The 9,532-nt window shown below is 46.0% G+C and overlaps 30 non-coding genes across 30 annotated transcripts; all 30 read right to left on the reverse strand.

Annotated features, from left to right (window-relative positions):
- Window positions 1-194: 194 nt before the first annotated feature.
- Window positions 195-266, reverse strand: TRNAP-CGG (transfer RNA proline (anticodon CGG)). Its single transcript has one exon. It is a non-coding gene; the product is annotated as a tRNA-Pro (tRNA).
- An 89-nt stretch (window positions 267-355) lies between these two features.
- Window positions 356-427, reverse strand: TRNAP-UGG (transfer RNA proline (anticodon UGG)). The gene has a single exon. It is a non-coding gene; the product is annotated as a tRNA-Pro (tRNA).
- An 87-nt stretch (window positions 428-514) lies between these two features.
- Window positions 515-587, reverse strand: TRNAP-CGG (transfer RNA proline (anticodon CGG)). Its single transcript has one exon. It is a non-coding gene; the product is annotated as a tRNA-Pro (tRNA).
- An 89-nt stretch (window positions 588-676) lies between these two features.
- Window positions 677-748, reverse strand: TRNAP-UGG (transfer RNA proline (anticodon UGG)). The gene has a single exon. It is a non-coding gene; the product is annotated as a tRNA-Pro (tRNA).
- A 730-nt stretch (window positions 749-1,478) lies between these two features.
- TRNAP-UGG (transfer RNA proline (anticodon UGG)) lies at window positions 1,479-1,550 on the reverse strand. The gene has a single exon. It is a non-coding gene; the product is annotated as a tRNA-Pro (tRNA).
- An 88-nt stretch (window positions 1,551-1,638) lies between these two features.
- TRNAP-CGG (transfer RNA proline (anticodon CGG)) lies at window positions 1,639-1,710 on the reverse strand. Its single transcript has one exon. It is a non-coding gene; the product is annotated as a tRNA-Pro (tRNA).
- A 409-nt stretch (window positions 1,711-2,119) lies between these two features.
- On the reverse strand, window positions 2,120-2,191 carry TRNAP-UGG (transfer RNA proline (anticodon UGG)). The gene has a single exon. It is a non-coding gene; the product is annotated as a tRNA-Pro (tRNA).
- Window positions 2,192-2,440: 249 nt separating this feature from the next.
- TRNAP-UGG (transfer RNA proline (anticodon UGG)) lies at window positions 2,441-2,512 on the reverse strand. Its single transcript has one exon. It is a non-coding gene; the product is annotated as a tRNA-Pro (tRNA).
- Window positions 2,513-2,600: 88 nt separating this feature from the next.
- Window positions 2,601-2,672, reverse strand: TRNAP-CGG (transfer RNA proline (anticodon CGG)). The gene has a single exon. It is a non-coding gene; the product is annotated as a tRNA-Pro (tRNA).
- Window positions 2,673-2,761: 89 nt separating this feature from the next.
- Window positions 2,762-2,833, reverse strand: TRNAP-UGG (transfer RNA proline (anticodon UGG)). Its single transcript has one exon. It is a non-coding gene; the product is annotated as a tRNA-Pro (tRNA).
- Window positions 2,834-3,723: 890 nt separating this feature from the next.
- On the reverse strand, window positions 3,724-3,795 carry TRNAP-UGG (transfer RNA proline (anticodon UGG)). Its single transcript has one exon. It is a non-coding gene; the product is annotated as a tRNA-Pro (tRNA).
- Window positions 3,796-3,883: 88 nt separating this feature from the next.
- TRNAP-UGG (transfer RNA proline (anticodon UGG)) lies at window positions 3,884-3,955 on the reverse strand. The gene has a single exon. It is a non-coding gene; the product is annotated as a tRNA-Pro (tRNA).
- Window positions 3,956-4,201: 246 nt separating this feature from the next.
- Window positions 4,202-4,275, reverse strand: TRNAP-AGG (transfer RNA proline (anticodon AGG)). The gene has a single exon. It is a non-coding gene; the product is annotated as a tRNA-Pro (tRNA).
- An 89-nt stretch (window positions 4,276-4,364) lies between these two features.
- Window positions 4,365-4,436, reverse strand: TRNAP-UGG (transfer RNA proline (anticodon UGG)). The gene has a single exon. It is a non-coding gene; the product is annotated as a tRNA-Pro (tRNA).
- An 88-nt stretch (window positions 4,437-4,524) lies between these two features.
- TRNAP-UGG (transfer RNA proline (anticodon UGG)) lies at window positions 4,525-4,596 on the reverse strand. The gene has a single exon. It is a non-coding gene; the product is annotated as a tRNA-Pro (tRNA).
- An 88-nt stretch (window positions 4,597-4,684) lies between these two features.
- TRNAP-CGG (transfer RNA proline (anticodon CGG)) lies at window positions 4,685-4,756 on the reverse strand. The gene has a single exon. It is a non-coding gene; the product is annotated as a tRNA-Pro (tRNA).
- An 89-nt stretch (window positions 4,757-4,845) lies between these two features.
- On the reverse strand, window positions 4,846-4,917 carry TRNAP-UGG (transfer RNA proline (anticodon UGG)). The gene has a single exon. It is a non-coding gene; the product is annotated as a tRNA-Pro (tRNA).
- Window positions 4,918-5,005: 88 nt separating this feature from the next.
- Window positions 5,006-5,077, reverse strand: TRNAP-CGG (transfer RNA proline (anticodon CGG)). The gene has a single exon. It is a non-coding gene; the product is annotated as a tRNA-Pro (tRNA).
- Window positions 5,078-5,166: 89 nt separating this feature from the next.
- Window positions 5,167-5,238, reverse strand: TRNAP-UGG (transfer RNA proline (anticodon UGG)). The gene has a single exon. It is a non-coding gene; the product is annotated as a tRNA-Pro (tRNA).
- An 88-nt stretch (window positions 5,239-5,326) lies between these two features.
- On the reverse strand, window positions 5,327-5,398 carry TRNAP-CGG (transfer RNA proline (anticodon CGG)). Its single transcript has one exon. It is a non-coding gene; the product is annotated as a tRNA-Pro (tRNA).
- Window positions 5,399-5,487: 89 nt separating this feature from the next.
- Window positions 5,488-5,559, reverse strand: TRNAP-UGG (transfer RNA proline (anticodon UGG)). The gene has a single exon. It is a non-coding gene; the product is annotated as a tRNA-Pro (tRNA).
- A 569-nt stretch (window positions 5,560-6,128) lies between these two features.
- Window positions 6,129-6,200, reverse strand: TRNAP-UGG (transfer RNA proline (anticodon UGG)). The gene has a single exon. It is a non-coding gene; the product is annotated as a tRNA-Pro (tRNA).
- Window positions 6,201-6,770: 570 nt separating this feature from the next.
- Window positions 6,771-6,842, reverse strand: TRNAP-UGG (transfer RNA proline (anticodon UGG)). The gene has a single exon. It is a non-coding gene; the product is annotated as a tRNA-Pro (tRNA).
- Window positions 6,843-6,930: 88 nt separating this feature from the next.
- TRNAP-CGG (transfer RNA proline (anticodon CGG)) lies at window positions 6,931-7,002 on the reverse strand. Its single transcript has one exon. It is a non-coding gene; the product is annotated as a tRNA-Pro (tRNA).
- Window positions 7,003-7,091: 89 nt separating this feature from the next.
- On the reverse strand, window positions 7,092-7,163 carry TRNAP-UGG (transfer RNA proline (anticodon UGG)). Its single transcript has one exon. It is a non-coding gene; the product is annotated as a tRNA-Pro (tRNA).
- An 88-nt stretch (window positions 7,164-7,251) lies between these two features.
- On the reverse strand, window positions 7,252-7,323 carry TRNAP-CGG (transfer RNA proline (anticodon CGG)). The gene has a single exon. It is a non-coding gene; the product is annotated as a tRNA-Pro (tRNA).
- An 89-nt stretch (window positions 7,324-7,412) lies between these two features.
- On the reverse strand, window positions 7,413-7,484 carry TRNAP-UGG (transfer RNA proline (anticodon UGG)). Its single transcript has one exon. It is a non-coding gene; the product is annotated as a tRNA-Pro (tRNA).
- A 569-nt stretch (window positions 7,485-8,053) lies between these two features.
- Window positions 8,054-8,125, reverse strand: TRNAP-UGG (transfer RNA proline (anticodon UGG)). The gene has a single exon. It is a non-coding gene; the product is annotated as a tRNA-Pro (tRNA).
- A 730-nt stretch (window positions 8,126-8,855) lies between these two features.
- Window positions 8,856-8,927, reverse strand: TRNAP-CGG (transfer RNA proline (anticodon CGG)). The gene has a single exon. It is a non-coding gene; the product is annotated as a tRNA-Pro (tRNA).
- Window positions 8,928-9,016: 89 nt separating this feature from the next.
- On the reverse strand, window positions 9,017-9,088 carry TRNAP-UGG (transfer RNA proline (anticodon UGG)). The gene has a single exon. It is a non-coding gene; the product is annotated as a tRNA-Pro (tRNA).
- Between the last annotated feature and the right edge of the window lie 444 nt (window positions 9,089-9,532).

A 9,532-nucleotide genomic window follows, 5' to 3' on the forward strand; every position in this document is an offset into this window, starting at 1 on the left:
TTAAATAGTCACTAAATTACCTCTGCAAAAACTCGGGTCCGTCCGGTATTTGAACCCGGGACCACTCACACCCGAAGCGAGTATCATACCCCTAGACCAACGGACGAAGTATGACACTGAAACATGCTCAACTCGTAGTCCTACAATTTAACTAGTTGCATTTAAATAGTCACCAAATTACTTCTGCAAACCTCGGGTCCGTCCAGGATTTGAACCCGGGACCACTCACACCCGAAGCGAGTATCATACCCCTAGACCAACGGACCATGTATGACACTGAAACATGCTCAACTCGTAGTCCTACAATTTAACTCGTTGCATTTGAATAGTCACCAAATTACTTCTGCAAAAACTCGGGTCCGTCCGGGATTTGAACCCGGGACCACTCGCACCCAAAGCGAGTATCATACCCCTAGACCAACGGACCATGTAAGAAATAAAACATGCTCAACTCATAGGCCTACCCTGTAGTTAGTTGCATTTAAATAGTCACTAAATTACCTCTGCAAAAACTCGGTTCCGTCCGGGATTTGAACCCGGGACCACTCACACCCGAGGCGAGTATCATACCCCTAGACCAACGGACCATGTATGACACTGAAACATGCTCAACTCGTAGGCCTACAATATAACTAGTTGCATTTAAATAGTCACTAAATTACCTCTGCAAAAACTCGGGTCCGTCCGGGAATTGAACCCGGGACCACTCACACCCAAAGCGAGTATCATACCCCTAGACCAACGGACCATGTATGAAATAAAACATGCTCAACACATAGGCCTACCCTGTAGTTAGTTGCATTTAAATAGTCACTAAATTACCTCTGCAAAAAGTCGGATCCGACCGGGATTTGAACCCGGGACTACTCACACCCGAAGCGAGTATCATACCCCTAGACCAACGGACGAAGTATGACACTGAAACATGCTCATCTCGTAGTCCTACAATTTAACTCGTAGCATTTGAATAGTCACCAAATTACTTCTGCAAAAACTCGGGTCCGTCCGGGATTTGAACCCGGGACCACTCGCACCCAAAGCGAGTATCATACCCCTAAACCAACGGACGAAATATGACACTGAAACATGCTCAACTCGTAGTCCTACTATTTAACTAGTTACATTTAAATAGTCACCAAATTACTTTTGCAAAACTCGGGTCCGTCCGGGATTTGAACCCGGGACCACTCACACCCGAAGCGAGTAACATACCCCAAAACCAACGGATCATGTATGACAGCGAGACATTCTCAACTCGTAGTCCTACAATTTAACTAGTTGCATTTAAATAGTCACCAAATTACTTCTGCAAACCTCGGGTCCGTCCAGGATTTGAACCCGGGACCACTCACACCCGAAGCGAGTATCATACCCCTAGACCAACTGACCATGTATGACACTGAAACATGCTCAACTCGTAGTCCTACAATTTAACTCGTTGCATTTGAATAGTCACCAAATTACTTCTGCAAAAACTCGGGTCCGTCCGGGATTTGAACCCGGGACCACTCGCACCCAAAGCGAGTATCATACCCCTAGACCAACGGACCATGTAAGAAATAAAACATGCTCAACTCATAGGCCTACCCTGTAGTTAGTTGCATTTAAATAGTCACTAAATTACCTCTGCAAAAACTCGGGTCCGTCCGGGATTTGAACCCGGGACCACTCACACCCGAGGCGAGTATCATACCCCTTGACCAACGGACCATGTATGACACTGAAACATGCTCAACTCGTAGTCCTACTATTTAACTAGTTACATTTAAATAGTCACCAAATTACTTTTGCAAAACTCGGGTCCGTCCGGGATTTGAACCCGGGACCACTCACACCCGAAGCGAGTAACATACCCCAAAACCAACGGATCATGTATGACAGCGAGACATTCTCAACTCGTAGTCCTACAATTTAACTAGTTGCATTTAAATAGTCACCAAATTACTTCTGCAAACCTCGGGTCCGTCCAGGATTTGAACCCGGGACCACTCACACCCGAAGCGAGTATCATACCCCTAGACCAACTGACCATGTATGACACTGAAACATGCTCAACTCGTAGTCCTACAATTTAACTCGTTGCATTTGAATAGTCACCAAATTACTTCTGCAAAAACTCGGGTCCGTCCGGGATTTGAACCCGGGACCACTCGCACCCAAAGCGAGTATCATACCCCTAGACCAACGGACCATGTAAGAAATAAAACATGCTCAACTCATAGGCCTACCCTGTAGTTAGTTGCATTTAAATAGTCACTAAATTACCTCTGCAAAAACTCGGGTCGGTCCGGGATTTGAACCCGGGACCACTCGCACCCTAAGCGAGTATCATACCCCTAGACCAACGGACGAAGTATGATACTGAAACATGCTCATCTCGTAGTCCTACAATTGAACTCGTAGCATTTGAATAGTCACCAAATTACTTCTGCAAAAACTCGGGTCCGTCCGGGATTTGAACCCGGGACCACTCGCACCCAAAGCGAGTATCATACCCCTAGACCAACGGACCATGTATGAAATAGAACATGCTCAACTCATAGGCCTACCCTGTAGTTAGATGCATTTAAATAGTCACTAAATTACCTCTGCAAAAACTCGGGTCCGTCCGGGATTTGAACCCGGGACCACTCACACCCGAGGCGAGTATCATACCCCTAGACCAACGGACCATGTATGACACTGAAACATGCTCAACTCGTAGGCCTACAATATAACTAGTTGCATTTAAATAGTCACTAAATTACCTCTGCAAAAACTCGGGTCCGTCCGGGAATTGAACCCGGGACCTCTCACACCCAAAGCGAGTATCATACCCCTAGACCAACGGACCATGTATGAAATAAAACATGCTCAACTCATAGGCCTACCCTGTAGTTAGTTGCATTTAAATAGTCACTAAATTACCTCTGCAAAAACTCGGGTCGGTCCGGGATTTGAAGCCGGGACCATTCGCACCCTAAGCGAGTATCATACCCCTAGACCAACGGACGAAGTATGACACTGAAACATGCTCATCTCGCAGTCCTACAGTTTAACTCGTAGCATTTGAATAGTCACCAAATTACTTCTGCAAAAACTCGGGTCCATCCGGGATTTGAACCCGGGACCACTCGCACCCAAAGCGAGTATCATACCCCAAGACCAACGGACCATGTATGAAATAGAAAATGCTCAACTCATAGGCCTACCCTGTAGTTAGTTGCATTTAAATAGTCACTAAATTACCTCTGCAAAAACTCGGGTCCGTCCGGGATTTGAACACGGGACCACTCACACCCAAAGCGAGTATCATACCCCTAGACCAACGGACCATGTATGAAATAAAACATGCTCAACTCATAGGCCTACCCTGTAGTTAGTTGCATTTAAATAGTCACTAAATTACCTCTGCAAAAACTCGGGTCCGTCCGGTATTTGAACCCGGGACCACTCACACCCGAAGCGAGTATCATACCCCTAGACCAACGGACGAAGTATGACACTGAAACATGCTCAGCTCGTAGTCCTACAATTTAACTAGTTACATTTAAATAGTCACCAAATTACTTCTGCAAAACTCGGGTCCGTCCGGGATTTGAACCCGGGACCACTCGCACCCTAAGCGAGTATCATACACCTAGACCAACGGACGAAGTATGACACAGAAACATGCTCATCTCGTAGTCCTACAATTTAACTCGTAGCATTTGAATAGTCACCAAATTACTTCTGCAAAAACTCGGGTCCGTCCGGGATTTGAACCCGGGACCACTCGCACCCAAAGCGAGTATCATACCCCTAGACCAACGGACCATGTATGAAATAGAACATGCTCAACTCATAGGCCTACCCTGTAGTTAGTTGCATTTAAATAGTCACTAAATTACCTCTGCAAAAACTCGGGTCCGTCCGGGATTTGAACCCGGGACCACTCACACCCAAAGCGAGTATCATACCCCTAGACCAACGGACCATGTATGAAATAAAACATGCTCAACTCATAGGCCTACCCTGTAGTTAGTTGCATTTAAATAGTCACTAAATTACCTCTGCAAAAACTCGGGTCCGTCCGGTATTTGAACCCGGGACCACTCACACCCGAAGCGAGTATCATACCCCTAGACCAACGGACGAAGTATGACACTGAAACATGCTCAGCTCGTAGTCCTACAATTTAACTAGTTACATTTAAATAGTCACCAAATTACTTCTGCAAAACTCGGGTCCGTCCGGGATTTGAACCCGGGACCACTCGCACCCTAAGCGAGTATCATACCCCTAGACCAACGGACGAAGTATGACACAGAAACATGCTCATCTCGTAGTCCTACAATTTAACTCGTAGCATTTGAATAGTCACCAAATTACTTCTGCAAAAACTCGGGTCCGTCCGGGATTTGAACCCGGGACCACTCGCACCCAAAGCGAGTATCATACCCCTAGACCAACGGACCATGTATGAAATAGAACATGCTCAACTCATAGGCCTACCCTGTAGTTAGTTGCATTTAAATAGTCACTAAATTACCTCTGCAAAAACTCGGGTCCGTCCGGGATTTGAACCCGGGACCACTCACACCCAAAGCGAGTATCATACCCCTAGACCAACGGACCATGTATGAAATAAAACATGCTCAACTCATAGGCCTACCCTGTAGTTAGTTGCATTTAAATAGTCACTAAATTACCTCTGCAAAAAATCGGGTCCGTCCGGGATTTGAACCCGGGACCACTCACACCCGAGGCGAGTATCATACCCCTAGACCAACGGACCATGTATGACACTGAAACATGCTCAACTCGTAGGCCTACAATATAACTAGTTGCATTTAAATAGTCACTAAATTACCTCTGCAAAATCTCGGGTCCGTCCGGGATTTGAACCCGGGACCACTCACACCCAAAGCGAGTATCATACCCCTAGACCAACGGACCATGTATGAAACAAAACATGCTCAACTCAAAGGCCTACCCTGTAGTTAGTTGCATTTAAATAGTCACTAAATTACCTCTGCAAAAACTCGGGTCCGTCCGGGATTTGAACCCGGGACCACTCACACCCGAGGCGAGTATCATACCCCTAGACCAACGGACCATGTATGACACTGAAACATGCTCAACTCGTAGGCCTACAATATAACTTGTTGAATTTAAATAGTCACTAAATTACCTCTGCAAAAACTCGGGTCCGTCCGGGAATTGAACCCGGGACCACTCACACCCAAAGCGAGTATCATACCCCTAGACCAACGGACCATGTATGAAACAAAACATGCTCAACTCAAAGGCCTACCCTGTAGTTAGTTGCATTTAAATAGTCACTAAATTACCTCTGCAAAAACTCGGGTCCGTCCGGGATTTGAACCCGGGACCACTCACACCCGAGGCGAGTATCATACCCCTAGACCAACGGACCATGTATGACACTGAAACATGCTCAACTCGTAGGCCTACAATATAACTAGTTGCATTTAAATAGTCACTAAATTACCTCTGCAAAATCTCGGGTCCGTCCGGGATTTGAACCCGGGACCACTCACACCCAAAGCGAGTATCATACCCCTAGACCAACGGACCATGTATGAAATAAAACATGCTCAACTCATAGGCCTACCCTGTAGTTAGTTGCATTTAAATAGTCACTAAATTACCTCTGCAAAAACTCGGGTCCGTCCGAGATTTGAACCCGGGACCACTCACACCCAAAGCGAGTATCATACCCCTAGACCAACGGACCATGTATGAAATAAAACATGCTCAACTCATAGGCCTACCCTGTAGTTAGTTGCATTTAAATAGTCACTAAATTACCTCTGCAAAAAATCGGGTCCGTCCGGGATTTGAACCCGGGACCACTCACACCCAAAGCGAGTATCATACCCCTAGACCAACGGGCCATGTATGAAATAAAACATACCTCAACTCATAGGCCTACCCTGTAGTTAGTTGCATTTAAATAGTCACTAAATTACCTCTGCAAAAAATCGGGTCCGTCCGGGATTTGAACCCGGAACCACTAACACCCGAAGCGAGTATCATACCCCTAGACCAACGGACGAAGTATGACACTGAAACATGCTCAGCTCGTAGTCCTACAATTTAACTAGTTGCATTTAAATAGTCACCAAATTACTTCTGCAAAACTCGGGTCCGTCCGGGATTTGAACCCGGGACCACTCGCACCCAAAGTGAGTATCATACCCCTAGACCAACGGACCATGTATGACACTGAAACATGCTCAACTCGTAGGCCTACAATATAACTAGTTGCATTTAAATAGTCACTAAATTACCTCTGCAAAAACTCGGGTCCGTCCGAGATTTGAACCCGGGACCACTCACACCCAAAGCGAGTATCATACCCCTAGACCAACGGACCATGTATGAAATAAAACATGCTCAACTCATAGGCCTACCCTGTAGTTAGTTGCATTTAAATAGTCACTAAATTACCTCTGCAAAAAATCGGGTCCGTCCGGGATTTGAACCCGGAACCACTCACACCCGAAGCGAGTATCATACCCCTAGACCAACGGACGAAATATGACACTGAAACATGCTCAGCTCGTAGTCCTACAATTTAACTCGTTGCATTTAAATAGTCACCAAATTACTTCTGCAAAAACACGGGTCCGTCCGGGATTTGACCCCGGGACCACTCGCACCCAAAGCGAGAATCATACCCCTAGACCAACGGACCATCTATGAAATAAGACATGCTTAACTCATAGGCCTACCCTCTAGTTAGTTGCATTTAAATAGTCACTAAATTACCTCTGCAAAAACTCGGGTCCGTCCGGGATTTGAACCCGGGACCACTCACACCCAAAGCGAGTATCATACCCCTAGACCAACGGACCATGTATGAAACAAAACATGCTCAACTCAAAGGCCTACCCTGTAGTTAGTTGCATTTAAATAGTCACTAAATTACCTCTGCAAAAACTAGGGTCCGTCCGGGATTTGAACCCGGGACCACTCACACCCGAGGCGAGTATCATACCCCTAGACCAACGGACCATGTATGACACTGAAACATGCTCAACTCGTAGGCCTACAATATAACTTGTTGAATTTAAATAGTCACTAAATTACCTCTGCAAAAACTCGGGTCCGTCCGGGAATTGAACCCGGGACCACTCACACCCAAAGCGAGTATCATACCCCTAGACCAACGGACCATGTATGAAACAAAACATGCTCAACTCAAAGGCCTACCCTGTAGTTAGTTGCATTTAAATAGTCACTAAATTACCTCTGCAAAAACTCGGGTCCGTCCGGGATTTGAACCCGGGACCACTCACACCCGAGGCGAGTATCATACCCCTAGACCAACGGACCATGTATGACACTGAAACATGCTCAACTCGTAGGCCTACAATATAACTAGTTGCATTTAAATAGTCACTAAATTACCTCTGCAAAATCTCGGGTCCGTCCGGGATTTGAACCCGGGACCACTCACACCCAAAGCGAGTATCATACCCCTAGACCAACGGACCATGTATGAAATAAAACATGCTCAACTCATAGGCCTACCCTGTAGTTAGTTGCATTTAAATAGTCACTAAATTACCTCTGCAAAAACTCGGGTCCGTCCGAGATTTGAACCCGGGACCACTCACACCCAAAGCGAGTATCATACCCCTAGACCAACGGACCATGTATGAAATAAAACATGCTCAACTCATAGGCCTACCCTGTAGTTAGTTGCATTTAAATAGTCACTAAATTACCTCTGCAAAAAATCGGGTCCGTCCGGGATTTGAACCCGGGACCACTCACACCCAAAGCGAGTATCATACCCCTAGACCAACGGGCCATGTATGAAATAAAACATACCTCAACTCATAGGCCTACCCTGTAGTTAGTTGCATTTAAATAGTCACTAAATTACCTCTGCAAAAAATCGGGTCCGTCCGGGATTTGAACCCGGAACCACTAACACCCGAAGCGAGTATCATACCCCTAGACCAACGGACGAAGTATGACACTGAAACATGCTCAGCTCGTAGTCCTACAATTTAACTAGTTGCATTTAAATAGTCACCAAATTACTTCTGCAAAACTCGGGTCCGTCCGGGATTTGAACCCGGGACCACTCGCACCCAAAGTGAGTATCATACCCCTAGACCAACGGACCATGTATGACACTGAAACATGCTCAACTCGTAGGCCTACAATATAACTAGTTGCATTTAAATAGTCACTAAATTACCTCTGCAAAAACTCGGGTCCGTCCGAGATTTGAACCCGGGACCACTCACACCCAAAGCGAGTATCATACCCCTAGACCAACGGACCATGTATGAAATAAAACATGCTCAACTCATAGGCCTACCCTGTAGTTAGTTGCATTTAAATAGTCACTAAATTACCTCTGCAAAAAATCGGGTCCGTCCGGGATTTGAACCCGGAACCACTCACACCCGAAGCGAGTATCATACCCCTAGACCAACGGACGAAATATGACACTGAAACATGCTCAGCTCGTAGTCCTACAATTTAACTCGTTGCATTTAAATAGTCACCAAATTACTTCTGCAAAAACACGGGTCCGTCCGGGATTTGACCCCGGGACCACTCGCACCCAAAGCGAGAATCATACCCCTAGACCAACGGGCCATCTATGAAATAAGACATGCTTAACTCATAGGCCTACCCTCTAGTTAGTTGCATTTAAATAGTCACTAAATTACCTCTGCAAAAAGTCGGATCCGCCCGGGATTTGAACCCGGGACCACTCACACCCGAAGAGAGTATCATACAGCTAGACCAACGGACCTTGTATGAAATAAAACATGCTCAACTCATAGGCCTACCCTGTAGTTAGTTGCATTTAAATAGTCACTAAATTACCTCTGCAAAAACTCGGGTCCGTCCGGGATTTGAACCCGGGACCACTCACACCCGAGGCGAGTATCATACCCCTAGACCAACGGACCATGTATGACACTGAAACATGCTCATCTCGTAGGCCTACAATATAACTTGTTGAATTTAAATAGTCACTAAATTACCTCTGCAAAAACTCGGGTCCGTCCGGGAATTGAACCCGGGACCACTCACACCCAAAGCGAGTATCATACCCCTAGACCAACGGACCATGTATGAAACAAAACATGCTCAACTCAAAGGCCTACCCTGTAGTTAGTTGCATTTAAATAGTCACTAAATTACCTCTGCAAAAACTCGGGTCCGTCCGGGAATTGAACCCGGGACCACTCACACCCAAAGCGAGTATCATATTCCTAGACCAACGGACCATGTATGAAACAAAACATGCTCAACTCATAGGCCTACCCTGTAGTTAGTTGCATTTAAATAGTCACTAAATTACCTCTGGAAAAAATCGGGTCCGTCCGGGATTTGAACCCGGAACCACTCACACCCGAAGCGAGTATCATACCCCTAGACCAACGGACGAAATATGACACTGAAACATGCTCAGCTCGTAGTCCTACAATTTAACTCGTTGCATTTAAATAGTCACCAAATTACTTCTGCAAAAACACGGGTCCGTCCGGGATTTGACCCCGGGACCACTCGC

The sequence above is a fragment of the Phalangium opilio genome, unplaced genomic scaffold (genome assembly GCF_054372755.1).
Source record: "Phalangium opilio isolate 3A_F unplaced genomic scaffold, DU_Popi_V2 ptg000487l_1, whole genome shotgun sequence".
NCBI lineage: Eukaryota > Metazoa > Arthropoda > Arachnida > Opiliones > Phalangiidae > Phalangium > Phalangium opilio.